The 26,854-nt window shown below is 60.9% G+C and overlaps 1 protein-coding gene across 1 annotated transcript in view; it reads right to left on the reverse strand.

Moving 5' to 3' along the window:
• The window catches only part of PIEZO1 (piezo type mechanosensitive ion channel component 1 (Er blood group)), a 63,905-nt gene that overhangs the window by 24,356 nt on the left and 12,695 nt on the right, over positions 1-26,854 (reverse strand). Inside the window, exons 2-5 of the mRNA XM_054588953.1 lie at positions 8,396-8,491; positions 1,892-2,014; positions 867-909; positions 614-752 (exon numbers count right to left, since the gene is read on the reverse strand). The gene's annotated coding sequence lies outside the window, so the exon portion shown is untranslated. The remainder of the gene's footprint in view (positions 1-613; positions 753-866; positions 910-1,891; positions 2,015-8,395; positions 8,492-26,854) is intronic.

Below are 26,854 nucleotides of genomic sequence, written 5' to 3' on the forward strand. Positions count from 1 at the left end.
CCTGAGACCAGGCCCTGCCCGGTGGAGGGCCCAGGCAGGCTCTGGGCCGCAGCCTCTTGTGCAGGACAGAAGGCGCTGAGCCTTCACCTGAGGAGGACACCAAGGACCCCACGCTCACACCCTGCCCAGTGAAGACCCCCCTCTCCCAGGGCAGCACCCCCCAAGGACAGAGTGTCTGATTTAGGGCCTTGCTGGCCTGAACCTACACAGCCGCCACCTTGCCCTCAAGCCCACTGATGCCATTGTGGGAGTGGGTTCTCCAACATCCATCCCACGGTTGGCCCAGACCATCCTTCAGCGCTGCTGCCTCCCTACTGCCCTGTGGCCACAAAGATATCTGTCCCAGGATGGTCTCTAAGGTGCAGACGCTGCCTGGGTTCCCTGCATGTGTCCCCCAAGAGGGAGCCCTGGCAGAATCACACTGTGTTGCTAGTGCTCCCCTCCCATGGGACAGACATCTTCTCTGTCCCCCGGTGCCCTATCTTTTCACAATTAGCACGTACTGACTCTTACAAGTAAAAGTTTGTCATGAAAGAAAAAGAAAGAAAAGTAGTCTTCAACTCCCCCGGGTTTCAGCTCTAGGCACGTGCACGCCCTGCCCACCACAGCTCACCGGCTCCTGGGAGCGCTGGCTCCGCAGGGCTTCCCGCGTGAGGCGCCCACAGAGGCCGAGGCACACAGCAGAGACCACCAGGATGCCCAGGTCGGGGGCCACCAGACGCACGGCATTGGGGATGTCCTTCAGGTCCAGCCTGTGAAGGGCAGGAGAGCCCACTGGTCAGCCCAGGAGGGCAGGTGCCAGCAGGGAGGGCGTGGACCCTCCCCTTGGGCCGAGGAAATCCTGGAGGGAGGCCGGGGGGCCTTACCTCGTGACCCCTACGTGTCGGGATAGGTTCTCCCAGTGGCTGCCTGTGGAGAAAGGCACAAGGGAACCAGGTCAGGCAGGTGAGCTCTGAATAACGCCCCCCTGTCACCAGGAGGCACTTGGAGCCCGAGTCACAGAACACCTGATCTCTAGGGCACCCGCGGCCGGTCTCAGGGTTGCTCAAAACACTAGCTTTCCTGATAGGGAAACTGAGGCCCAGTCAGGAAAGCCAGAGGGACCAAAGGCCCTTCAGTTCCTCCTGGCAGGGCCTAAGTGGCTGGGAGGCTGGGCCGGGCCCTCAGACCCGTCAGCAGAAGCCGGCTGCTCCTTGCGGGCTCAAGTCGCGAGGCCTGGTCTCAGGGCACCGGGACCAGGACACCTTCGAGACACCTGACCTCTCTCCAGTTTCTAAGCTGCAGAATGGGATGTGGTGGTAGCTCCCTGGCCGCCCACGCGGCACAGTGTGGTGCCAGGCGGGAGCTTGGAGGCCCTGGAGGTGAGAGACCCTAGCCAGGTGGGGGCGCCGGGAGCCCGAGGCTCCCTTTCCTGCACACCGGTGTGTGATATCAGTGGAGTCAGAGGGCTGGGTGCCAGGTGGAGAGACCAGCTGGGGGGAGAAAGGGTGAAGGGCAGCGGGGCTGAGTCTGTAAACCCCAGCAGGCGCGGGAGGGAGGAAGATGCTGACAGAGGGGGAGAGGCCTGAGAAGACCAGGGCTGCCCTGGAGTCGTCAGACTCCAGGTCCCGGGATTCAAACCACGGCGGTGCTCAGCCCAGCCCCACGGCAGCCATTATTGGGGCAGCACTTTACTCGGGCCGTCTCGGCTGGACAATAACCACAGACAGGCACTCAGGTGGCCCTTACTGGGCAAAGCCTGGGTGGGACGGGGCAGCCAACCTCCCCGGGGAGACCTGAGGTTCCTGCAGGGCCGCGGTGGCTCTCTCTCCCTTCTCCCCTCCAGCCAGCCTCTAGCTCTCCGCCAGGCCTGCTGCCCCAAGGCGCCTTTCCCCACCCCTCAGTAACTCACAGTTTGACCCGAGAAACTGGTCCAGGCCAGGCACGGTGTGTAGGCATATCTGGAAGGTGAGGTGGGCTGCCAGGAAGAGGAGGCTGATGGCCAACAGGGCTCGGAGGAGGCGGCCAGTGTGACCTGTGGGCGAGGGGAAGGGTGAGGCCAGCACGCAGCCCTGGTCGTTAGCCCCGCGTCAGGCCTCATCAACCAGCCCTGGACACACACCAAGCATGTGCATGGGGTCCCGGGGGGCCGTCAGCAGCTGGTCTCGTGCAGTGCTCTGCACCATTCCACTGACCACTCACAGTAGCCCCCTGGGGGGGGCACTATCGTGAATCCCAATTTATAGACACAGAGAGATGAAGTGACTTGACCACAGTCACAAAGCAGGGAATCAGCAGAGCACAACACACCAGGCCGCCTGCTACCTGGGGGTGCGGGGCAGTTGGGGGCAGGAGCCAGCATGGAAAGAGGAGGCCCCCACACTTGGGGAGACACCTTCAGGTTTGCTCACAAACACATCCAGCGAGCACCTGAGTCACCCTGCTCAGCCGTGGCTGCCGAGTGCTGCTTCACCTCACAATGTGGACGGAAAACACACCAGGATTGGTGGGTGAAGGGGGATGGGACTGGGATCCTGGCTCTTCAAGAAAAATGGGGAGAGCCTCGCCTTCCTGGGGATAGTCATGGAGATAACCGCTTCCCGTGCACGCGTGGAACGAGCCACGGCAGGAAGGGACGATGGCTGCTCTGCCGGTGGTGGGTGTCGGGGCGGCGCTGAGAGCCGAGGCAGAGCCGCAGCCGGGCCAGGAGCCCGGAGCGCAGGTAGGGACAGTCCCGGACAAGCGCCCTCTCTGCTCCTCACATCTGGCGGGACGTGGCATTCACAGCCAGGGCTGCACCCTGCTCCCTAGGAAGCAGGACTCGGGAAGTCCTAGAGTCGCCTCTGCCCTGGGAGGGGCAGGCGGCTCCCACTCTGTGCAGAGGCGAGGGCCAGAGAACCCCACTCGGTTCTTACTGTCGTCCTGAGCTCTGAACTCTGGAGTCAGGAACCAGCTGTGGGCAGCTTCCTCCTCCAGCCCTTGGCCTTCAGGCAGGAGGCCCCGGGTCCTCACCCCTGCTGGCAGGCTGATTTGCTAATGACAACTCACAGAGCAGCTGGCCCCTCTTTCAACTTCCTGGAGCGGGGGACAGTTGGGGTCACCATCAAACCCACTCTTTTTCTCCTGCCCAGAGGCTGGCAGGCTCAGGGCCCCTGTCTGTCTTGCCCACTATCTTTCAGCACAATCACTACTTGTTGAATAGACTCAGAGTTGTCCCATGTCCCTTCCCCTAGGGCTGGCCCAGCAGGTGACACTTCTGGAGTGACATGTGAGCGCCCATGATGAAGCCGAATCCTTCAACACTCACCCACAGTCTCGCCTGATTTTACCAAGCAGAGCTGGGCTCAGAGAGGGCCAGGGACCCCTTCAGGCAGCCCGGGCAGGCTCCCGGCAGGATCTAGGCAGCTTCTTCGCCTCACTCACTTCCATGCCCCTCCCAGCCCTGGCATCCTGACCCTTCGATTACAGCCTCTGTCCTGTAGTGGGCAGGGGTGAGCGGGGTGAGCAAGAGGGAGAGCAGGGTGGAGCTGGTGGAAGAAACAGCCCGCTGGCAGGAAGGAGAAATGGAAAATGAATGGGAGAGTCTGGCCCTAGGCCCTGGCTGGGCCCCTCTGCTCAGAGCCCCAGGCCAAGAGGAGGGAGAGGCCGCAGGCCTCCCCATAGGCAGACGGAGCTGGGCTGCCAGTGGGGCGCTGTGCAGGGTTCCTGGGGGAAAGAACCCTCCAGGAGCCAGTGAGCTCCGCCTCCCTACCAGGAGCCCACAGAAGCCACTGGGTGCGAAGGCAAAGCTTCCCCGCCGCCCCCCGCCACTGCTCAGCCTCCCCTCTGTCTGGCTCGTCTACAGGGCTCCTCTCTTGCAGATCTGGGAAGTCCCAATGGGTGATGTGGCAGGAGGGCACCTGCCCAGGGCCACCCCGGTCCTACTCCATGGACTCACCCTGCTCCCAAGCCACAGAGGCCTGAGACTGACCTTGACAGTGCTGTAAAAAGAGTGACGGGCTCCTCGCACCACGGGAGGCCCACAGGTCAGGGAGGGGAGCACCAGGCCATGGCCCCTGGGCAGGAGAGTGACACCGCCACCTCTCTGGCCCACTGCTGACAGCCTTCCGGTCCAGCACCCCTGACATCCGCCTGCAGGCATATCAGATATCAGCACTTCCCACTGTCTGCCCCTCCCCTTCCCGGTTCATCTCTTGGTTAGCTGTCATGCGCTGGACCCTGTGCCCGCTCCCAGCCAAAGGACCGGGGCCCTGGCTCTACAGCACTAGCTCCTCTTTCCCAGCTGGGAGAGGCAGAGAGGGGCCGAGAGGCACCACTGATCTGTGGGGACAGGCAGAGGCCGAGGCAGGTGCTCCAACCTCGCCCTCTTCTTGGGGGTTGGCCATGGACCTGCATCTGCTTGCCAGCACCCAAAACATCCATTTCTAACACCCCTCTGCCCTGCCCCAGCTGTAAGCTCTGATGCCTCCTTGGGAGCCTGGTGGCATCTCGAATTCCTCCACCTCTGGGCCCTGCTGAGCCCCTGCTCCCTCACTTGCTCAGCTTCTCCACCTCTAAGGCTGGTCTCACCTCCAGGAAGGGGTCGGCAGGAGGCAGGGGGAGGTGCTGGCCTGGCCCTCAACATGTCACTTATCAAAGCTGCGATGTTCTCCCGCTTGCCCAAGCCCAGCTGAGTTGGGAGCAGCTGGCCCCTTGGGTCGGGAAATCCACACGTGGATGGCAGGCAGCAGGGAGGGCCAGCTCAGAGGACAGCTCTGGCTCTGGGTGAGCAGAGGCTCAGGCAGGTGAGAGATTCCTGCATCTGCTCAGGAGGCAAAAGGGGTGTGGCTGGGGCTCATTAGAGGTGCTAAAAACAGGTCTCTGTAGACTCTGAGCTTCGGCCCTGACTACCTACTGGAAGGAGAGGACGGAAGGACGAAGAGCTACCATTAGCAGGCGGAGGAGGACGGAGCTGAGGGGAATGGGGAGGAGGGCACTGGCCCATCTGTTACAGTTACGGGAAGGTGTTGCCTGCCCTCTTCCCTGGGGACCTTAGTGTCACTCACTTGCAATGCAAGGCCCACACAGGCAGGTGCCCCTGACCTCTGTCCATGGCAAGGGAGGGGCGGACACCAAAATTACCCATCCTGGAGGTGCTGGGGCTCCCATTTAGGGTCCTCATGCTCAGGCAGTAAACTCCAGAGAAACGGAAGAGGGGCTGGGAGACTGAGAGTCCCAAAAGCACAGGAATGGGGGCTCCTCCCAGAGAGGGGTTTTGCAAAAGAGCACCTGTCTGACCTAGAGTGGGAGCCCTGGGTCTGAGCCCCTCAAAGTGGCCTGATAGTGGCTGCTCAGTCTGCAAAGGCTCCAGAGCGTCTCTGCCCTCAGCAGGGCCTCGACTCCTGCGGTGCACGCCCCCATGCAGTTCACGGACCCACAGCCTCCTACCCTTGGCTTCCTCCTGAGCTGCTGTCCACGAAGGCCCCACTCACGCTGCCCTCTCCTGGAGCAGCCGAGGCCCCTTGCAGATGTGGTGCCAATGCCAGGGCTAAGCTCCTGGGCTATGAGGAGGGCACTCCCCCCACACACAATCCAGGCAAAGGCCAAGCAGGGTGGGTGAGATATGCATGGGGATCCCTCAGGATGGCACAGGGGTGCACCAGGAAGTGCTCTGAGAAGCCAAGGGAAGAAGCGGCATCTTCTAGTTGTCCAAGGTTGCGCCTCACCGAGGAGGGTCCATAGAAGTGAGGGCAGGGGCAAACCAAAGTCTGAGCCATGAGGCCCTGTGAGGGGTGCATCACCTATTCTACTGGGACCTGGGGGGAGGTTTCATGTGCTCTACTGAGACCTGGGGGGTCACCGTGTGCTCTCCCAAGATCTGGGGCGGGCGGCATCGTGTACTCTACTGAGACCTGGGGAGGCATCGTCTGCTCTGCTGAGATCTGGCGGGGGCATCGTGTATTCTACCAAGACCTGGGAGGGCATCATCTCCTCTACTGAGAACTGGGCAGGGGGGCATCATCTGCTCTGCTGAGACCTCGGGGAGCATCGTCCCCTTTACTGAGAACTAGGGGGGCATCGTCTGCTCTACTGAGAACTTGGCAGGGAGCATCTTCTGTTCATAGGCAAGAGAGCTCAAGATGTGTTGTCTAGGCAAGGACGACGAGAATTACACACAGGAGCTCCTCATCCCATCATCCAACAGACATTAGGGATACTCAGGTGCGCTGCTCTGAGACTTGGACCAGACAGGGCCCTGCCTGCCAGGCCCTTCCCAAAGCCCAGGCGCCCACAGAGCAGGGCAGCATGAGGAGGGTTTTGTTCTAGGGCAGGACTGGGCCTCTTATCACCCCTAAATGTTAATCTGGTCACCAGGAGCTGACCCAGAGGTCTCCCTGAAGCTTCTGTTGCACCTCTGCCCTGTCCCGACCTTCCTGGGCACATGGCCCACGCCCACCGACCCAGCCCCTGTCTGGCGGCCCCTAGTGACCAGTGAAGGAATTGGGACTTCCCTGAGGAAACACTGAGGCGGACACTTCTGGAGTCCCCCACTCCCTGCGTAGGGAGCTCCACCCTGGCTCCTTTTGCGTCAGGCGGACGCCCACGTGGGGATGGGGTCGGGGTGAGCGCCCACAGGGGCCCCCGGCAGCTTCAGACCATCATCCAGGTGCCAGAGCCAAGGCCCCGCGCTCTACAACTCATGACCCATGGCCAGGCGTTCAGGCATGGGCAGGCCTCCCACTTTCTTCTTTCTCACCCAGAAAAACCCACAGGCTCCCGGTCCCTGAAGGGCCTCTCAGGCTGGTAGATGGACAGACAGAGGCCAGGAGGGAAGTCTTCCCAGGGCCCCTCCTCCTGTGCCCTAACCCTCCCCACTCCAGACTCCTCTGGTCTTGGCCCTGGCAGGAGCCTGCGCTCCCCCGGCTGCCGACCAGAGGAAAGTGTTTCCAATCACGTAAAGGGCATGAAATATTTACTGAAATATTTACGGGACAAGCAGCTTTTAGCCGAGAGCCTGGGAACAAACAGAACTGGCTCCACGGAGAGAAGAGGACGGCATGGGTGGCAGGCTCTGCCCAGCAGACCCTCCCCGGGGGAGGGGGTGGGGGCAGCTGGCCGGAGGGAGTCTTGGGCGGGACAGCTGAGTCAGCCTGGGAGGGGTCTGGCCTGTCCCCAGCAGCATCCAGCACCGAGCAGTGCTGGGGCCCCTCCCCTTTCTGCACCTGAACGAACCCTGTGTTCCAAGACCAGTGCCCTCTGCTAACACCCTGAGCAAGCAGGCGGCCTGATGTGGCAGTCAGAGCCAGCACGACGGGCAAGAAAGGGGCGGCCTTCGCCCTCGGGGCAGCAGAATGCTTCCTCACAGGGCATCCGTGCCCCAGAGCCGGGATCTGTGAACAAGTTTCCTTACACAGTGAAAGGGAACCAGACTGCCAACCCTCTGACCTTAACACAGGCTGATCCTGGGTCCCTGGGTGAGCTCAATGTAATCGCAGGGTCCTAAAGGGGGAGCGGGCACGGGGGTCAGAGTCAAGGTGGCAGGGTGACACTTGAGCGGCCATTGCTAGCCTGGATGATGGAGAGAGGAGGCGAGGGACAAGAAGCCAGGAAAGGTGAGGAAGCAGCTTCTCCCTGGAGCTTCCAGGAGGAGCCAGCCCTGTGGCACCAAGGAGACAGTGCTGGACTCCAGCCTCCAGACTGTGAGGGATCAAAAGGGTGTGGTCCCAGCCCCTCAGTGCAGTGACTGTCCCGGCAGCCACAGAACTCAGAGGCCCCAGGGCCCCCAAGCAACCAGGCTGCTGCAGCCAGCACCTCCAAGGGCAGTGCCTGGCTCCCTCCGTGGCCTGGGCTAGACCCTCAGGTGTCTGGCAGGCAACTTCTCACCCATCTGACAGGCGCTGGGGCTCGTGCTGCGGACAGCCTGCCTCCCTGAGACCCTCTCTTAAGCCTGGGTGCCTCTCTTCACCCTCTGAAGCCTTAGGGTCCTTCCCACCCAGGGACACAGGGCAACAACCTTCAGGGACAAGTCCTAGAGCATGTGCCCCGGCTGAAAAGCTGGGATAAAAATGACACTGAAGACTGAAGACATAGGGCAGAGGAGACGCACGGATGGTGCAGGGGATGGGACAGAAGCCAGCAGGACAACAGCGCAGCCCACGGCCCCAGGCTCGGGCCTCTCTATGTGGGGAGCACCTCAGGGTCCGGGGAAGCCACCCAGCGCCCCCCACCGTTACTTTCAGCGTGCCCCTGCAACACACAGTCAGAAAAGAGATTCTGAAGGTAGCAGGGGGCCATGATGAAAATGAGACTTGGAACCACTCAGCCTTTACCCACAGCTGTTAAACTGCGGGGAAAGCCCGGCCTGGGCGCACACGCACAAAGCGCTCTGCGCCCTGAGCCTCCTTCCTCCAGGCAGGGGCCACTGGCTGGCGCTTACCTCGGATGCTGTGCTGGGAGGGGCCCTGGAACCAGGGCAGCAGCAGCAGGAACAGCAGGTAGACCAGCGAGAGCGCGTTGGAGCGGAGCAGGCAGGCTGTGGGGGAGACGCACGGTTAGCACGGCTGCTCGCGGGGGGACGGCCAGCCCCACGCCCCACAGCATCCCCCAGATGGAGCCCCCTGAACCTCATTCCCTGAACGTCACCCCCCCCCAAATATCGCCCCATAACACTGCCCCCCTCCATCACGTGTGCATCACCCCTGCGAGGTTGCTCACCCCCCTGCGTGGACGAGCCACTCCGTTCAACACATGATATGTCACCTGTTACTTGGTACTCACATGCTGTCACACTGTCCAGACAACGTGCAACACGTCACCTGTTACTCAGGGCACATCCACTGTCACACTGTGTCCCCACACAACGTATGACACTTTCCATCACTCAGTGCATGCATTCTGTCAGTCGGTCCTTCTAATAATCTGCTCACCTATGTTACATTTTAGGGGTCATTCCCTACAGAAACGTGTGGCTCTCATCACATCGGTGTGTCTCAGGCACACACCGCAAAGCCTTATCCATCCTCCTGTGGGCAGATGCAGAGGTGGTGACTGACCTTCCTAAGTTGCTTTTTCTCCTTTTAAAAATTTTATATTTTAATTAACATACAGCACAGTTGAATTTTGGGGTCCAGCTCTCTGAGCCCTCACTGCGTACAGCCATGGGGGCTGTCCCTTGCCCTCCCCAGGGGCAGGGAGCCACCGCTGCAGCAGCCTGCCCCTACTGCTTGGTCAGTCTCTGTGGCTGTGTCTTCTTCCCCAGCACATCACACGTCCCACGAGGGAGCCGCCAGCACGGAGCGTCCGGCCTCGCTCCTGCCTGTTTCTGTATCATCATCTTGTTCCTGCCTTTCCCCTCTAACTCGACAACATGTCTTTCTACCCCCTTGGCACTTTGCAGAGTCTCACCCTGTTTGACGCTGTCTTGACAGAGTGCAGCGGGGTGGCCGGGGGACCCTCCTTTGCCCCCCAGGAATTGAGCGTTATCAGGAGATAATAGGGAGAGGCTGCATGTTCAAAGCAGGTCTCATCACAGGAATGGGGACCCACTCAGCTTCGCCTGGGCAGCCGGAGAGGCACTGCACACTGCCCGAGGGGGCCAGCAGCACACGCACCCCCGGTGGGGCCCCCAGGCCTGCAGCCCCTCGGCCCGCTCCATTCCCCCGTTGCCACCGAGAGGAGCAGCCCCAGACTGGCCCCCGCCCCGCCAGGCCCAGGAGGACAGCACAGAGCCTGGCGGGCTCCAGCACCCTCCACGAACCTGTGCCCTGCTTGACAGCCCAGCGCCGCAGCCCAGACACCCATGACTGAGCAGGGGAACCTGACTCCTCTCCTTCCCACCAGGGGAGGTGACAGGGCCAGGTGCAGTGTGCTAAAAATAAGCCGAGGCCAGGTCGTCTCCCCCAGGAACAGAATGGACCAGAATAACAGGCCTCTAAGGGGAGGACTCTGCACCCCACCCCCACGCCTTCCAAGCACAAGGCCCCCCTGGGGCGTGACCCAGGCCCTGCCTGCCCCATGGCCTCCAGCTGCCCTGATCACAGCGACCTTCCCGGGGCTTCCGGGGGCAGCGCATCTGAACCACACAGAGGGCAGCGCTGCTGCTGAGGTGGCACGATTTGCTGCCAGTCATGAGCTGGTGATGATGGCCTCCCCTCCTGCACTAGAAAGCTTTGGCTCTCGGGACCTAACCCCTGCAGTTAGGACAGGCTGCGGCTGTCCTACCCCAGAGGCAGGTACAAAGGAGGAACTCCTCCTCAAAGACCCCAGGCCACTGAAATCCCAGCAGCCCGCCTGCCAGCATGCAACCCCAGCCCAGGCCCCTGGCAGTGGCGAGGGGGCTGTCCACATCTCTGCCTGTCTCCCGTCCTTGCCAGGATTCGGGGCTCTAGGACGTCCTCCGGGGAAGCACGGCCTGGCTTGCACCCCGCCCTCCTCGATTGCCACCTTCACCAGAGCACCCTGGACCAAGTCTCTCACCCAAAACTAGGAGCTCGGGCCTCTCCCAGGAAGTAAGAGGAGAGGGTGGCAACAGGGGTCGGTGCTCCCTCAACAGAGCTTCTGAGTTGGGAGACAGCTGCAGCCCACATGACGAGGCCAGCTCTGGGCCCCAGCCTTGCGGCCCCGCGGTCGGCTCGCCCTGTTTCTGCGTCTGCGCGATGGGGTTGACACGGCCCACCCAGGGGCCGACAGGAGGGATGAACTGGATCACAGACGCGAGGTGCCCAGCGCAGGGCTTCAGTTCCTTCCCACTGACCCCTTGACTAAGCCCCTTCTATCACCCCAGTAACACGGGGACCCAGAAGAGCGACATGGGCAGTGCTGTGGTCCCAAGCTCCGGGTCCTCGCCTTCCTTTCTGGGCACTGCGGCATGCTTCTCTCCCTGGGGACCTGTCCCTAAAGTTAAGATGCCTCCTCCTTCCATCACACACACTAGCTACAGCAATCCACTCAACTCTAAATCTAAAGTTTTTCAGTAATTATCATTTTCATTCAAAAAACACCAATCTGATATGGCCCAAGAGGCAGGAGGGAAATGCACTTAAGGAAAAGGCTTCTAAAGTTCCTTTTTGTTTTCCAGAGCTGCACTCTTCAGGCCCTGGGCTCTGCCTCGTCCCTCACCACAGTGCCAACCCCGGCGCTGTCCCCAGAGAGGTGGTATCCCTCCCGCTTCTGCACCAGCCCAGTGAGAGCTTCGCCAGCCACGGGACATCCATCCCGCCACCCACCCACACACCCACCCATCCGCCAGCCTCCCACCCAACCATCTCTCCAACCTTTCATCCACCTACCCACCTATCCCTCAGAGTAACTCTCTCCTGAGGACCTATTCTGCAGGTCCCTGCCCTGCGGCACTCATGTTCTGATCTGCTGGGAACACCAGACATGGAGCAAGTACACCCGCACCGAGGGTGGCATTCAAAGCCCATGACAGGGCACCTAGTGTGAAGTGGGCGCCAGGGAACCTCCTGGAGGCTCAGCTCCTGAGGAGGAGGGACAGGTCCTCGCCTCCAAAAGTCTCCTACCGTCTCCCCCACCTGGCTCTGTGAGAGACCCCGAGGCTGGGACGGGGGGACGCGGCGGCCGTGTTTCACGGATGCAGTTTCAGTTTGGGGTGACGGGGAAGTCCTGTGGGTGGATGTGGTGATGGTGGCGCAATCCTGAGAGCATACTTACTGCCGCTGAACCATACACTTAGAAAGGGTCAAGATGAATTTACACCATATGTAAAGTATGTGATTACGTAACCAGTATCTGATATAAAGTATATTGAATGTAAACTGTAAATGAAAAAATTTAAAAACAAAAAATGGTTAAGATGATACACGTTCTGTTATGGGTGTTTTACCAAAATAAACAAATAGCCCCTGAAATCTGTGAAGGATTTCAGAGGCCAGAGCCCGAGGGGCAGGGGCTGGCCCAGCCCCGCCTGCTGCTGCCAGGGCAGCCAGGAGCAGGCCTCGCCCCACTCCCAGGCGGAGCAGGAGGGAAAAAAGCCCCGAGAAGCCCAGTCTGCCAAAAGCGGGAAATGGGAGATGGAGAGTCAGAGCGAGCAGGGTCAAAGGGGAGGATGTGGAAAGCACTTGGAACAGACTGCACGTCAGCCCCGTCAGCGCCTCCTGCAGGGCGCACGGGCGGCTGCCCCCTCCCAGGGCAGCCCCACGCGGCGGAGCATTGAGCCTCGGAGGGGTGACAACGCCCCCGCAGAGCCATTCATTCTTTCACTCATCCATTCACCACGCAGCTGACCCGCCTCTCAGAGGACACCGCCCCAGTTCCAGGAACAAGTCGCCAAGTCAGACAGAGGCAGCGCGTGCTCTGAGAGGTGAGCGCCTCCACCCACACAGAGGAGGGCACTGGGGCCCCAGCCCTCGAGGGGCCCCAGGATGTCTTGGAGCACGGCCTGCCCGGGCGCTGCTGCCTCACCAGAGCATGCCAGCTCGGCCTGAGACAGGCTGTGAGAGAGGCTGGCCGGGCTGGCTGGTCTCCCTGACTCCATCTTCTGCCACCAGCCCTGCCAGGAAGCTGGCACGGGGCAGGCGAGTGGCGCCTGGACAGCCCCAGACACTGGGCTGCGGGACGTGAGCTGAGAAAGCTGGGCCGCTGGCTCCGGCCCCAGCACAGCAGGCGGGGGAGAGGGGGTGGCTAAGAGTAGGGGCTGACTTATGTTCCCATCCTGCCACCCCCCCTCCCCCGTCATCAGGGACTGGGGACAGGGCGAGAGGCCAGCCAGCAGAGCAGGAGTGACCTCGGGCCAGCACGGGAGCAGAGGCAAGCTGGCCTCAATAGCAGAACCTTGGCCGACTCTCAAACTCCCCTATTGTTCAGATGAGGAAACAGAGGCTCTGAGGGAGGGCCTCGATGGTGGGTGGTGTGGCCAGGCCTCGGCTCCACATCCAGGGCTTTCACGACACTCCGCGGCTGTCCGCTGAGGTCGCTGGCCTAAGGGCCATGAACCTGGCTTCAGTGTGGCTGCGCATGCCAAGGAGGCCCAGGACATCAGAACAGGCTGCCAGAGGAGGCGGCATTGCTTTAGGCCTTGAAGTCAGGCTAAGACTCAGGGAAGGCTGGAGGAGGCTTTCCGTCAGCCCCAGGTTCCAACAGAGAAAGAGCAACTCAGCTGGGGAGGAGGTGGGGACCAGAGACATCAGAGAAGGGGGGACAGGGCCTGCCCTGTCCAGACAGCTCCCACCTCCCCTTCAGGAGCTGCCAGCGGCCAGGATGGTGACCTCATGGGGGAAACATGCCTTTTCCTGAGCCAGAAACAATAGGATAGAGGTGGGAGGAGAGAGAAAGCCATGCTGGGCAGGAAAGGGCCCCCTTACCCCCACCAGCACATGCTTAACCCCTCCCAGACCCTCACCCACACAGCAAATCTTTGTCCTGTAGATGAGGAAACTGAGGTCTGGAGAGGGGACAGACGGCCCCTGGTCTCAGCTGGTGCCAGGTGGGGAGGGGAAGGGGGGAGGGCTAGGGAAAGTCACAAATATCCAGGACAACTCAGCCAGGAAGGACATTCCATGCAGAGGGCTGGACAACCACAGACATGGCCCGAAGGGAGAAAGGGGCCTGCCAAGGGGATGTTGACATCCGAGACCCCAGGTCCCATGCAGCTCCTGGGACAGTCCCCTGACTTCTGCCCTATGCCCCAGGGGAGAAGAGACTGCCAGGCCCCGGTCCACTCGGATCTTCCCCGCCCAGCCCTACCAGAGCTCAAGCGAAGGCTGCCTGGGGTGACCCTTGGTTTCAGCATCGGTAAAGTGCGGGGAGCAGCTCCGGCAGAGGGGGCAGGCGCCTCGCCCGGGCCGCTCAGAACCTGCACGGCAGCGCTCTGAGGGGCATTTTTAGCGCCATTTGCAGGGAGGCTGCAGGAAACAGGCCCAGCAGCCTGAGCACCACGCCACACTGTCCTGCAACCCACAGGGCGGGGCCGTGGCCCCGGAAGAGATGGCTGGAGCTGCCAACGTCCCAGGGGAAGGCGGTGAGGCCTGGACGAGGGGCGCACACACACCATGGCCATCACTGTCACTGTCCCCGCACACCTGTGAGGAGCACTATTGCTATCTCTACTTTGCAGGTGAGGAAACTGAAGGAGTCCCAGGGATGGGAGCTGACTGCCCCCTGGAAATGGCATGGGTCCAGGTGGCCTGAGTGCAGAGGGCACTGGGACAAGGGTCATCCCCAAGCCCAGGTGCAGTGGCTGCCAAACCGGCCCACAGACAGGTAAGGAGCATTGGTCCAGGACTAGCAGGGGGCAGCTGGTGAGTAGGAGACCTGGCCAGCAGGCCCGACGTAGGAAACCAGGAGCAGGGCACAGCTGCCCACCCTCCACCCTGGCTTTGGGACAGCCAGGCCCTCCCAGAGGCAGCAGGGACTTGGCACAGGGAGGAAAGGGAGTTGAGGGGGGCAGAGGGAGGGTCCAAGGGCTGCTGCCCATCACATGGCCTCTTCCTCTGCTGCCCACAGGGCTCCTGTTGGGGTGAGGCCCAAGGGCCCGGGCTGGCCCTCTGGGTCGAAGAGGGAAGGGCTGATGGCCAAGGGTTAAGTAGTCAGAAGGAGGTTCTGTAAGGAGGTGGCTTAGTGGCACACAGCCCATGCCAGGAAGCAGGAAGCATCACAGCCTTCCTCTGGGCGTCGGTTTCCTCACCCGTGAAACAGGGCCAGAGTCTGCGATCTGGTGTTTCTCAGCTCTGCAGGAGATGGGGGCCTCTCTGTGCCTCAGTTCCCTCAGCTGTTAAGTGGGGGGATCACGACCTTTGCCTCTCAGGGGCTGCCGCTGAAAGAGTGCCTGGCACGTAGCAGGGGAGAACTAACATGGACCAATTGCTAAGGCACCGCTGGACGCCACAAGCCACAGGCACTCCTCTATGCACGCTACGATTCTTCTTGTGTAGGACTAAAGTGAAAACACAAACAGTACTCATGTATGGAGACTATAGAAAGGCCCAGAGCTCTGGTGGGGTTGCTCAGCTGGTTGGAGTGTCGTCCCGTGCACCAAAACATTGCCGGTTCCATTCCTGGTCAGGTTGCTTTCAGTGGGCAATCAACTGAGATTTCTCTTTCTCTCTCCATCCCCTTCCTCTCTCTTAAAATCAATAAACGTATCCTTGGGTGAGGGTTAAAAAAAAAAAGGCCTGGAAAGATTAACACCAAGCTGATATCAGTGTTCACCTGTGCAGCAGGGTCCCTGGCCATAGCTGTGAGGTTTCCATTTTTACAAGACCTGGAGTCGCTACCAAGTGGACGGAGGGGCAGGGGCAGGAGAGGACTGGGGGAAATATACCACAAGGGGGGTGGGGTCGCACAGCCCAGGCTCTCCTTTCAAAGAAGGGGCCGGAGGCTGAGAAGGACGAGTCACCTGCGGTTCCGAGGGCCATGGCAGCAGCAGGACTGGGCCAACGTCTCCGGACCAGGCAGGCACTTTGCAGGCCTACCTTCTGCCACCAAGCAGGCGAGGCTCCTCGCAGGCCAGGCAGGGCCGATATAAGAGGCCTAGGGTCCCCAGAAGACAGCTGCCAGGCCAGGGCAGCTGCCAGGGGTGAGGGTCCTGGTCCCAGCCCCTCCCCCAGCCTGCAGCATGTCCCGAGCGCTCCCTCTGCCTTATTTGGCTGGGAGGAGAAACCCATAAACACTTCCCGGCTAGCTTCTGCCAGCAGGCAGGCGGGGCGAGGAGAAGAGGAAGAGGGAAGAAAGATGTGGCAGAGGGGGCACTGGGCAGTGACTGGCTGTCCCCTGCCCTCCACCGGAGCTGCTCAGGCAGCTGGGCTGTATACTCGCGCAGTGGCCCTCCCAGCACCCAGGCGATCACACCTGCCATGTCCCCAGGCAGGGTGCAAAAACTGGACCCAGACCAAGAGATGACCCAGGACTTGAACAACCCCTTCTTTCTGGAAGAGGAAAGCTGCAAGGTTGGCCAAGGGCCCCGGGGGCAATCACGCATCCCTTAACCTTAGGGACAGGAACGCTGGTGGGGTCGGCATGGGCAAGGAGGCCTGGCATCCCAGAGCTCCAGGCACGCAGGGACCCGACCCTTCAGGAGCCCACAGGCCGTGGAGGGCGGGAAGGGGAGCCTAGGGGCCTGGCCAGCCCAGAACCTCCCTCGCCGCCCTGCCCGCAGCCCGAGCAAAGCCTGCCAGTCTCCCCAGGACACCCGGCACTCCAGCCATCGCCCCTCCAATCCTGCTCCTCCCCGTCAGGGACCCACTTTGCAGCACATGCCTGCCCAAGCCCACATCTGTGAGGGGCCAGGCCCTCTCCGTCCCCTTGGCAACTCCAGCACTGGCCACACACTGGCATTCTGGGGGGGCTTCCCTCCCATAGCAGGCTGGGCAGTCCCTGGGGTGGGACCCTGCGTGGCATTCCTGCCTCCCTGCCTAGCCCAGCTCCACAGGACAAGGAGAGCTGAGAGAAACAAGGGCAGTGTCTAACACACACCCCTCTTTAGAGCACAGCACAGACATGGGCATGAAGAGAAATGGTTTCCGCGGCACTTCACAGTTTACAAAGCTCCAAAAACTCAAAGGCCTTCACAGGAATCTCTCTCATTTTGCAGGAGGGAAGCCCGAGTCCTGTGGCAGAAAAGCAGTCTGCCTGCCTGAAGTCGGTGGAGGATGAGGGTACAGGAGCCGACTTGGCGGGGGGCGGGGGAGCCAGGGCAGAGGGAGGCACCCTCAGCAGCCAAGGGACAATGTGTTATCTACTTGGAGCCGGGCCACAAAGCCTGGGCGCCGTCGCTCGGGTTTAATTAGCACCATGTCCAGGTTAATTAGTATGGTGTCTGGGACACTCAGTTTTATGGCTCACCTGACCCGCGCAGGACAGGGGAGGACAGCTGCCCCCCCACGCCTGCACTAGCTCTGTGAGGCCGTGGTGAGTGCCCAGGGTCTGGGGCGCCCCACAGGAACTCCACAAGAGGAATGAGGCAGCCACAGAGCTCCCGACAGTGCCCCCGCTCAGTCCCCGCAGGCTTGGAGGGCACCTGTGGCATGCCACCTCCCAGCCACGCTCAGTCCCAGGCTGCTGCTGGTGAGCTACCTGTTCAAGGGGGGGCGGGGCAACTGCCGACAGGTGACAGTGCGAGGGATGGGGGGAAACATGGATGATAGGAGGGGACGGCCACCTGCCCGGGAGCCCGGTACACATTACAAGGCCAACACTTTGCAGGACAGGTGACTAGAGGCCCAGGGGTTAGGCACCGTGCTTGTGATGGCCAAAAAGGGGGAAGGGCGACTAAACCAAGTCTTGGGGGTTCCAACAGCCCGCCAGCCACAACTCCACAGGCATCACCTGTGAGACTCCCACACAAGCTCAGGCCGATACTGCTGTGCCCATTTCACAGTGGAGCAGGCTGAGGCTGGGAGGAGACGGCGCCCAGAGGGGCAGCAGGTGGAGTGGAGGGACTTGAACACCTGTGCCCCAGTTCTCAACCAGCGCCTCGCCTGCGGGAGCCGGGCTGGGCGATGTGTGCTAACAGACGGGAGCTGCTCCTCGGCGCGCAGGCTGCTGTTTACAGGCCTCCCGACCCCAGCATGTCCGGTCACCTCTCCTTCCCCTGTGGCAGGCAGGTGGGAACAAAGGGGCCTTTGTATCCCTCAAGGCTGCTCAGACCCCTCCCCAGCACTGCCGGGAGCCCCTCTTCCCTGCCTGTGAAACGTTCCCCTCGCACCAGACCCACCGTCCTCTCCTGCGACCCTCCCCACTGCCAGCACTCCTCCCTACAACAGGGATGGCCGCGGCCGCGGCCCGCTGGGGGAAGAGCAATATTTACGTGCCCAGTTCCCCTGAAGGGTCAGCCATGGCTGCCCTGACGCAGCTGGATTCCAGGGCAGGGGCGGGGCCCAAATTCCACAGGGAGGGATCTCCGTGCAGGGACCCCCCCGCCACCCTCGCCTCCCAGGGCAGGCGAGACCAGGCTCTTATCTGCCCGCACATCTCTGCAGCTGACACAGGTAAACAGGCAGCGGGAGGCAGGGTGCCCAGGAAGGGAGTAGTTTATGGCCGTGGGGCCCTGATGTGTGGTGGGCCCCGCCTCTGCTGGGCTGTGGTTTGGAACAGGCCACAGCTGGGGCCTGTGTGGAGGGTGACATTGACGGCGTGGCACGGTCAGCCTACAGAATGGGGTCCCCAAGGCCAGCCCCCAGCACAGGGAGGCCTCCCGTTCCTCGAGGGAGGCGGGAAGCTGGTGCCCTTCACCTCTCGAAGTGGGTCAGCCCCATACATGGCCTCAGCCTGATCCCAGGTCCCTGCCCTACCGCATCCCTGCCACTGAGACTCCCAGGGACAGCCAGGGCCCCCCTCTAGCCTGAAGAAAAGGGGCTCCCATCTGAACGGTACCCCCAGACCGTGAAGGGCAGCCCTGTGTGTGGTGACGCTCACTAGGTCAGACAGGGCCCTCTCTGCAGCCCCGTGAGAGCTGCCCGGCCTGACCCCGGGCTCTGTGCCGGCACGGGGCTCCTCTCGCTCCACGCGCCAGGGCATCCACAGGTCGCCTTGTCGCAGAGGGTGACCATCTGGGAGGGGTGCGGCCAGAAACAGACGTGGGGACAGGACAGTTGGTGCTCTCCTCCAATAAGGCTGCAGCGGGGCGCAGCCCCTTGGGTCGGTGGGGCCTTGCCGGCAGTGGGGGTGGGGCGGTGTGTGTGCAAGTGGCCCCTCTGTGCCAGAGGCCAAGGCTGGAAAGGCCCGAGGCTGGCTGACAGCCGAGCTGGCCCTGAGCAGAGAGGGACGCAGGCCCCAGGCGAGTACCTGCTTCTCCTCTATGACTTCCTTCTCTCACGTAGAAAGTGGAGACAGCATTTCCGGCCCTGCCCTCCCCAGATGACTGAGGATCTAATGAGACAGATATGTGTGTGCTTGTCAGGGGCTAGTGGGGGGCTCTCTTGAGAATGGAGGGTGGATATGCAGGGAGGGGCGTGTGGGTTCACGGATGAGTTCACTGTAAAGCGTGGTTTCTGGAGTGTACAGAGGCGGCGATCTGGACAGTCCCCTCACACTATCTGCCTGACCCCGCGAGTGCAGAGGCCTCTGGGACAATGCTGATTAGCACAGAGAGGGACTGGCGTTAGGCTCTAGGTAAACAAAGATGCTCCATGACCTGAAGCGACTCCCACACCCACCCCTATCCCCGAATTCCAGGCTAAATGATATGACTGGGCTCCTACAGAGGTGGCCCCATTCCACAGCATGGGGATTCCTAGAGGCGCTGCCATCGGCGGCCCCTGAAATGATGGGCAGGATGAGGCCACGCTGCACAGAGGACTCTCCTGGGAGGGACACGGGCTTCCGGCCCAAGCTGCGCCCGTCCTCCGCAAGGCCGCGAGCCCGGGCCGCCCGGGCCCTCTCACAGACAGAATCCACCCAGCACCGACCACCAGACAGGGCCTCTTCAGCTCTCAACAGCAACCCTACCCAGAGCCACTCGGGGCCAGGCCAGGGCGGCCACCTCACTCCTCCTCACAGAGGACAGAGGGTGAGAGCGCGTGACGCAGAGCTCCTACGAGAGCACCCACAGCCAGGCTGGTGAGCTGGCTCTTATGTGGGAGTGTGTAAACTGCAAGTGAGGATGAGGGTCCACATCTGCTGCGGGTCGCCAAATAACACACACACACGGCCAGCCTGTGTGTGGCAGGTGTGGTCATAAACCCAGTAATGCAAAGAGATGGGCCCTGAGCAGGGGAATCCACAGAGGAGCATCCGGTGCAAAGGCCGTGGGGCAGCAATGCGCTGGGAGCTGTCAGGGGACTCAGAGGAGGGCAGGAGGCGAGCAATGAGGCAGGACATGTTGTGACACATGGCACAGGCCATATATAGTATCTGGGTCTCCATCACAGGGGACTGGACCCTCCCAAAGTCACCTTCAGCCAGCAGGCCACAACATTTTCCCAAGTTCTTTATTGTGACAAAATTTATTTTGTTTCTTTCTTTCTTTTTTTTTTTTGAAGATTTTATTTATTTGTTTTTAGACAGAGGAAAAAGAAGGGAGAAAGAGAGGAGAGAAACGTCAATGTGTGGTTGCCTCTCGCACACCCCCCACTGAGGACTTGACCCACAGCCTAGGCATGTGCCCTGACTGGGAACCCTACCGGCAACTCTGGTTCACAGGCCGGCCCTCAATCTGCTGAGCCACACCAGCCAAGGGCTATTGTGACAAAATTTAGTGTGACCCATTTCACAGAGCTGTGGTCATCAAAGTGGGGTTCCCAAGTCACACCATTAGTGTCCCCTGGGGATCTGGTGGCGATGCAGATTCTCAGGCTCTCCAGACCTGTGGAGGCGGGCCCTGCAGCCTGTGCTGTAACACCTCCCAAGGAGCCATGCAGCACCCTGCAGAGGGAGATGACCTCGGGAACTGGAAGGACACGGGTGCGTACTTCTTCCAACTCAGACGGAACAAGCCACACAATTATCCATCACAATCTATTTCCCACAACCTGTCTTTTGATGGGTGATGTCCAACCTGACAGTGTGACCTGGGCCTCTGCTTGAAGGACAAAAACCTTCGGTCTGGTTATGTGGTAGGGGGCACCTGTCCCTTTGGCTCTCTGTCTGCTGCCTTCTCACAAGTCCCGCCTCTCCCCAGAGTGGCGACATGTCCTCTTCAAGGACAGCGCACAGCAGCCAGGCCCAGGAGCAGCGGAGGCTTCCAAAGAGTTTCTGGGCTGCTTACCCCTTCCAGTGGCCACCTGCCCACATGGGAAGTCCGCCCCAAGCAGAGCCGGTCCCCACGTCTCCTCCTCGGCTCAGGAAACAGGACACAAGGCTGGGGTGCTGACTCAGAGCCCCGCCCTGTGACTCAGCAGGCGCCCAGCACCCCAAGTCCCTCTTGGCCTGTCCGGTATGACAGGCCCTGTTCACTAAAGCCCTTAATAACACCTAGGGAGGAATGCTACCTGGCCACTTCCTGCTGGCGGTGGGGGCGGGGTCACTGGCTCCTGAGAGCAGCCTGGCCAGGTAGGAGAGAAGGACCGCAGGCCCCTTCAGAACCCCGGCCTGCCCGGGGGTGAAGAAGCTGGGCAGGAGGGTGTCTCTGCCTGGCTGTTAGAAAAGGGCTCTCGCCATCTACGCATGTTTCAGCGGGAGCCTCAGCCCGCCTGCCCAGCGCCATGCGCTCCCCTTTCGTAAAATGGGACACTGATAGGACACTTGCCCTCTGACCATCGTGCTACTCAGCAGACGCCCACCCCAGCATAGCACCTGTCCCCAGGAGGCACCCCACAAATGTGTGACTGAAAGAGCACCTCACAGAGGCAGTGTGAGGACCAGATAGGAGGTGATACCTGCATGTCCTTGGAGAGCGTGACATGCTCTTTCCATTCTGAACGAGGGCATGGGGTTAGGGGACTTGCCTGAAAGCTTGGAGGTGTGGCCAGAGATGTCACGTGCATATCAGCTCATAGTTTGTGTTCTTAGAGTAGCAGGTTGGGTGCCTTTGTAACGGAGCAGCTTGGGTGTGGTGGGTCATTGTACATGTCAACTCGGGCTCCGAGTTGAGTTGAAAGCATCTATGTTTGGGGCGAAGGTATGTTTTAGTTGGGATTAGCATTTCAATCTGTCCACTCTGAGTAAAGCATGTGACCCTACATGAGGTGGGTAGGTTGCAATCAGGATAAGAGCCTTAAAAACAAAGGCTGAGGCCCCCCTGGGGAAAAGGAAATCTTCAGGAGGCTGCCTTGCAGAATTTGGACTCAAGAACATCAACTCTTGCCTAGATTTCCAGCCTGCTGGGCTGCCCTGCATATTTCAGACTCGCCAGCCTCGCAGCTGTGTGAACCAATTCCTTACAATAAACTTCCTCTCTGTCTCGTGCGTGTATGGTTGTGTATACACATGTACAAATGTGTAAGTATGTATATATACCTCACTTAAGATGTCATATCTCTCTGTATCCTCTTGGCCCTTGGTCTGGAGGACCTTGGTTGATTCAGCTGATTCGAGGTTCTGCATTGTAAACACCAGCCTGGCCCACCTGTCTCTAAGGTTCAGGCCCAGGTGGTTGCTCTGGACAGCTGTGTGGCTTCAGGTACGGGGGCCCCACATGTTCTCTGGAAATTCAACAAGCTCATGAAGTGACCAAAGGAAAAATCAACACAGCCTGCTCATAACAACCAGCCTGGCCCCACCCCCCAGGAAACCAGCCCCTAGAACAGGGACCCAGCCCTTGCTGCTCTGAGCATCCAAGGGCATGACCAGCGAAGGCCTGGCAAGATGGCTGGTGGCCTCCCCAGACTGGGACCCCGGACTCCATCAGGCCAGGGGTAGGCCTCAGTTTCCCTTCTGCAAGGAAGGTCGTGCACCAGCTCATATAATATTCACTTCCCTTTTCTTCGTTTCCAAAAGTTTTTTCTAGATGCAGAGAATGACAGTAAGTAATAAACACTGAGTCCCACTCCTACTGGTACCATCTGTCTGTCTCGCAAGATTCTCCGCCTAATATATACTTTCCCAAATGAAACTTCACTCATTATGCCCAAGTTCCATTTGCTCATCTCTCCACAGTTCCTCTCCCTCCTCTAGAAAATAATACTCATGAATTTTGGGATGACCTTCCATAACAGAGCCACTTCTGAGCTCTGGAATTCCATCTGGGGTCATTTCTTCGGGGCATTTCTGGCCTGCCTCCGGTCTCTCTGGGGCCTCAGAGCGCACTGGCCTTCCTGAGCCAGGCTCCGCGCCACCGAGGAGGTGCCAACCTCGCCCAGGTTCCTGCGAGCCCATCTTGGTCACTCCCAATTTTTGACAGGCTAGAACCCAGAGGCCCCAGCCGGCTGCCCCACAAGGCCCCGCTGAGGGGGCGGCGGCCCGGACAGCCCCGGATGCGAGAGGAGGCAGGGCAGGCCCTGGCCTTCAGCATAAGCAGGCCGCAGGGCCTTCTCCCCTCTTAAATCGGCGGTGAAACTTCTGGAGGCATGAAGCCCGGGCCTGCTGAGAAGAGGCTGAGGGGGAGGCTGGCATTGCTGGAAAACACACTCCCCTCCCCTCATCTCTCATATCCTTGAACGTGTGATGCCATCAGCTCCCAGCCGGGCGGGGCGCCGGGCCCTGCAGGTATAGGAGCAGCCCGTGGTGGAGGGACGCCCCTCCGCGATCTGCTCACGAGGAGGGACTCTGCTTGGGAAAGGAAGGTCCCCACAGGTCACAAGCCAAGGCCAAGCAGCCCCTGAGTGACAGAGCCAGGCTGGACCAGCTCCCTCTGAGCTGGGTCTTTAGCCGTAGGGCCATGCCCCTCATAGGACACAGAGCGCAGGGGGACGCCAGGGGATTCGACAGCTCCCATCACTGGCAGGACAGAACCCACACTCCCTCCCACACACCCCCCCGCCCCCCACCAGCCTTCCCAAACAGGCCCATGACTTGCCGGCAACCGGACTCTTTCCTAAAGCGGCCACACAGCTCCCACAGCAGGCCCCTCCCCATGTGCACAGGCTAGGCACGCCCCTCACCCCACCCAGCTCCCCACCACCTCCTTAATTCAATGGAGCCTCCAGGCTGAGACTTCAAGCGGGACCCATGAGCTCCTGAAGTTCTGTGTTGTCTTGGGGGGTGTCCTCCTGGGGGGAGGGGCCAAGGTGCCTGCTAGTTCGCACTGGCCATCATCACACAAGGGTCATTCTAGTATCACAGACGTCCAGACAGGGCCAGCACAGCGTCCCCTCCTCCAGCACAGCTGGTTTCAGAGCGGCCGGGGGCAGGGGGCGGCAGCCCCTCCTCCTACACCCTCCCGGGCCCTCAGACAAACCCACCATGGGCATGCTGGCCCCTGGGGATAGAATAAGCTCTCCAGATGAGAGGAGAAACTGATTAAGCAGCCACTTAAGAGCAGAGAGCGACATTCCCTGCACCCTGAGGGAGGCAGTGGGTGGGGACAGGGCAGTCCTGGCTAGAACTATACATTCAGTTCCTGGAAAAAGAGGAGTGAGAAAAAAGACCAACATAGCCATCTCACCCTCCACATCCTGTTTTTATGGAAAACTAATCTAATTCCTAACAGCAAAGCAAGCAGCAGACATCCTCAGGGGTCCCAAGAGGCCATGATGAACGGGACCCAAGAGGTGGGAGGGCTCCCTTGGCCGAGTGTGGCAGAGCCAGCCGCCTCTCCTGCCAGCCCCGCCCAGCACTCAGAGCCCCCAGCCCAGGGAGGCCGGCGATCAATGGCCCCTTCTCTGCAGCAAGGATCGGGCTGGCTCTCATGCACACGCCCCAGCCTCAGCTGGACCCTGCTCCCGAAAGACCTCCGTCCCTTCGGGGCTGCCACCCACAACGGCAGGTCAGAAAGCACCAGAGGTGCCACAAGTCTTGAGGACAGGCTTCTGAGCTTGGTGGCCTCATGGCTACAGGACTGGGGCTTTGGAGTCAGAATAGCCTTGGCTGGAGGCCTGGCCCCACTTCTGTGGGCTGTGTGACCTCTCTGAGCCTCAGTTTCCTCATCTGTAACACAGGAACGCTAACCCCGTCCACCTCCAAGGCTCCAAGTATGATGCCCTGTAGAGAGCGGGGGGCATGTTGGTGGTATGCGAGTTGACTCTTACTGCTACAGCAACAGTGTTGTTTTCTTTATTAACATGAAGAGCACTTTCTGTCCCCAACCTGGGGCAGAGCCTGTCTGTTCTCCACCCTGGGGGCTGCAGGCAGCAGTCAGAAACAGCCGCTGCCCAAAGCCATGGAGCCCCGGGACTGGAGCCAGGCCTCACGCCCACCTTCCCATCACTGCCTGCCAGCGGCAGACATGCTCCCAGACCCCTTCTTGCCCTGAGGCTGGGGATGAGCCTTTGGAAACTCGCAGGCTCCAGTCAACATGAGGAGAGAGGCCGAAGGCGGCAGTGGGCCAGCCCCGCCTCAGGCCTGCGCTGTGCTCCCGGGGTTTCCGCAAACGCAAGGACAGGGCACACGGTTCTTGTGTGCCCCTCCAGCTGTTGCAGCCAGTGGTGGAAAGCACGTGAGGGACAGAGACAAGGAGGGCCATGTGAGCCCAAGGTGGGGGCCAGGGAGGCCAGGCAGCGCCCGCGCTCACTCAGCGAGCGCCTGACAGGCCGCAGTCCCAGCACCTCCCCAGGCTGTCCCTCCCACATGGGGAGGCCCTTGATGCCAGGGGCAATGGCCACACGCATGCAGACACACTCACTGGCACCGGCCCTGCTGGCTAGGGTCCCTCCTTACCCATTCTGCCAGCCAAACGTGACAACTCTATCTGCACAGTCTTGATCTGAGCAAGTCTTCTGGACCCCGAGTGGGCACCTGCAGGCATAGACAGCCCTCAGGGACAGCGTGACACCCGTTCCCAGTGAGGAGCCCCCTGGTCCTCTGTGCCCTGATCCAACCGCCCAGCCACCCTCCCATGACCGGCCACACGGGCCCCAGAGCTGACTTCTGGCTCCCATCCTTTTCAGCTGTGAAACTTAGGATTTGCTTAACCTCTTCAAGATGTGACCTCCGTCCCTGTAACACAGATGACTCAGTGGCTTCCCCAAGAGGCCACAGGAGAACCTCATAGCTGACAGGATGGGAAGCCAAGAGGAGGTCTTGCCCTCAGGCATTCAGCCACGGGCCCGCTGATGACAGGGGGACCTGCGGGGGCTGCACAGGGCACCCCTGTCTTGTTCATTCCATCAGCCAATGCCCAACCCTGTCCTGGGAGCAGGGAGCTGCCTCGTGAGGCCTTGTTCTTTGCCCTGGAGCTTCCCAGCCAAAGCTGGTGATGATCCCCAGGGTGTGGAGCCAGGTGTCCTTCCCTGAGGAGGGCATGAGAAGACGCTCCCCAGCTCCCAGCACTCTAAGAAGCCAGGAGAGGTGGCCGTCAGCACCAGGGCTCCGGGTCGTGGGCTGGGGCAAGCTTGCCCGAAGCCCTCCCTCCCTGCCTGGGCTGGGGAAGACACCCCCCGCCCCACCAGCAGCCCGCAAAGTCGCACCCAGCGCCTTCACTGCTGTCCTTGGGATCCTCCCGCAGCCTATGACTCAGCCAGACCCAGCAGACTCCACTGTTCCTGCCTGAGCAGGCCTAAAACTAGGCGCCGTCACCCCACCAGCCCCTGCCATGGCGGCCAGATGTCACCAAGCTGCTGGGCAACTCTGCGCCAGATTCTTCACTGGTGAGGCCACCGACGTGCCCAAGGGCTCCGATGAAGAGCTCCTTGGTCACAGCGTGTGGTGTGCAACTGCATCTTGGCCAGGATCTGTGATGACACGGGAGGCCGCCCTGCTGGCCCTGAGAGGTGGGTGACTAAGAGACTGGTCATCCCATCTCAGCAAAGGCGGTGTGTGTGTGGGAGAGGCAGCACCAGCCCCGCCTCTGATGCAGGTGAGCTTCGCAAGGCACTTCTACCCACAGCCCGGGCCAGGGGGCCAAGCAGAGCAGACACTAACCTTGCAAGTGGACATTAAAACAACTTGGCCTCGGAGAGACCCCATGGATGGAAGGGTGGCTGCTGGTGCCGGGTGCTGGTGGAGCAGGCTCTGCCCCGGAAGGCCCGCCCGCAGCGCGGCGGGCAGCTACGTCCCACTTTCACAGCTGAACACTTAAAGGCCCAGAGATGCTGAGTGACTTGCCTCAGGGCACCCAGCAGCAGAGAGAGAACTGGGAGCCTGGTCAGGCGGGAGGGGGAGAGACAAGAAGCCTGGCCAGGGAGCTCTCCACCCCACCGCCTCTGCTCCATGGGCACCCGTCACCCAGCAGGCAGAGGGAGGCATGCGTTCTCTCCTGCCACTGGTTCTGGGGCTCTCCCTGCCCGGCCGCTGCTACGCACACAGACCGTGCTCACCCAAACTCAAACCCCAACACGGCCAAACCCTGGAGTGCCCCCGTGACCACTGGAGGGGCTTAAATGAGGACCCCAAGGGGTGCCTTTGTGGTGTGTCCATTATTTTGAGCTAAAGGCAAGGGAGTCTCTGGAGGTGCAACAGAAACTTC

This window comes from Pteronotus mesoamericanus, unplaced genomic scaffold, assembly GCF_021234165.1.
Source record: "Pteronotus mesoamericanus isolate MK-2021 breed Mesoamerican mustached bat unplaced genomic scaffold, CSHL_Meso_final scaffold_165, whole genome shotgun sequence".
Classification (NCBI taxonomy): domain Eukaryota; kingdom Metazoa; phylum Chordata; class Mammalia; order Chiroptera; family Mormoopidae; genus Pteronotus; species Pteronotus mesoamericanus.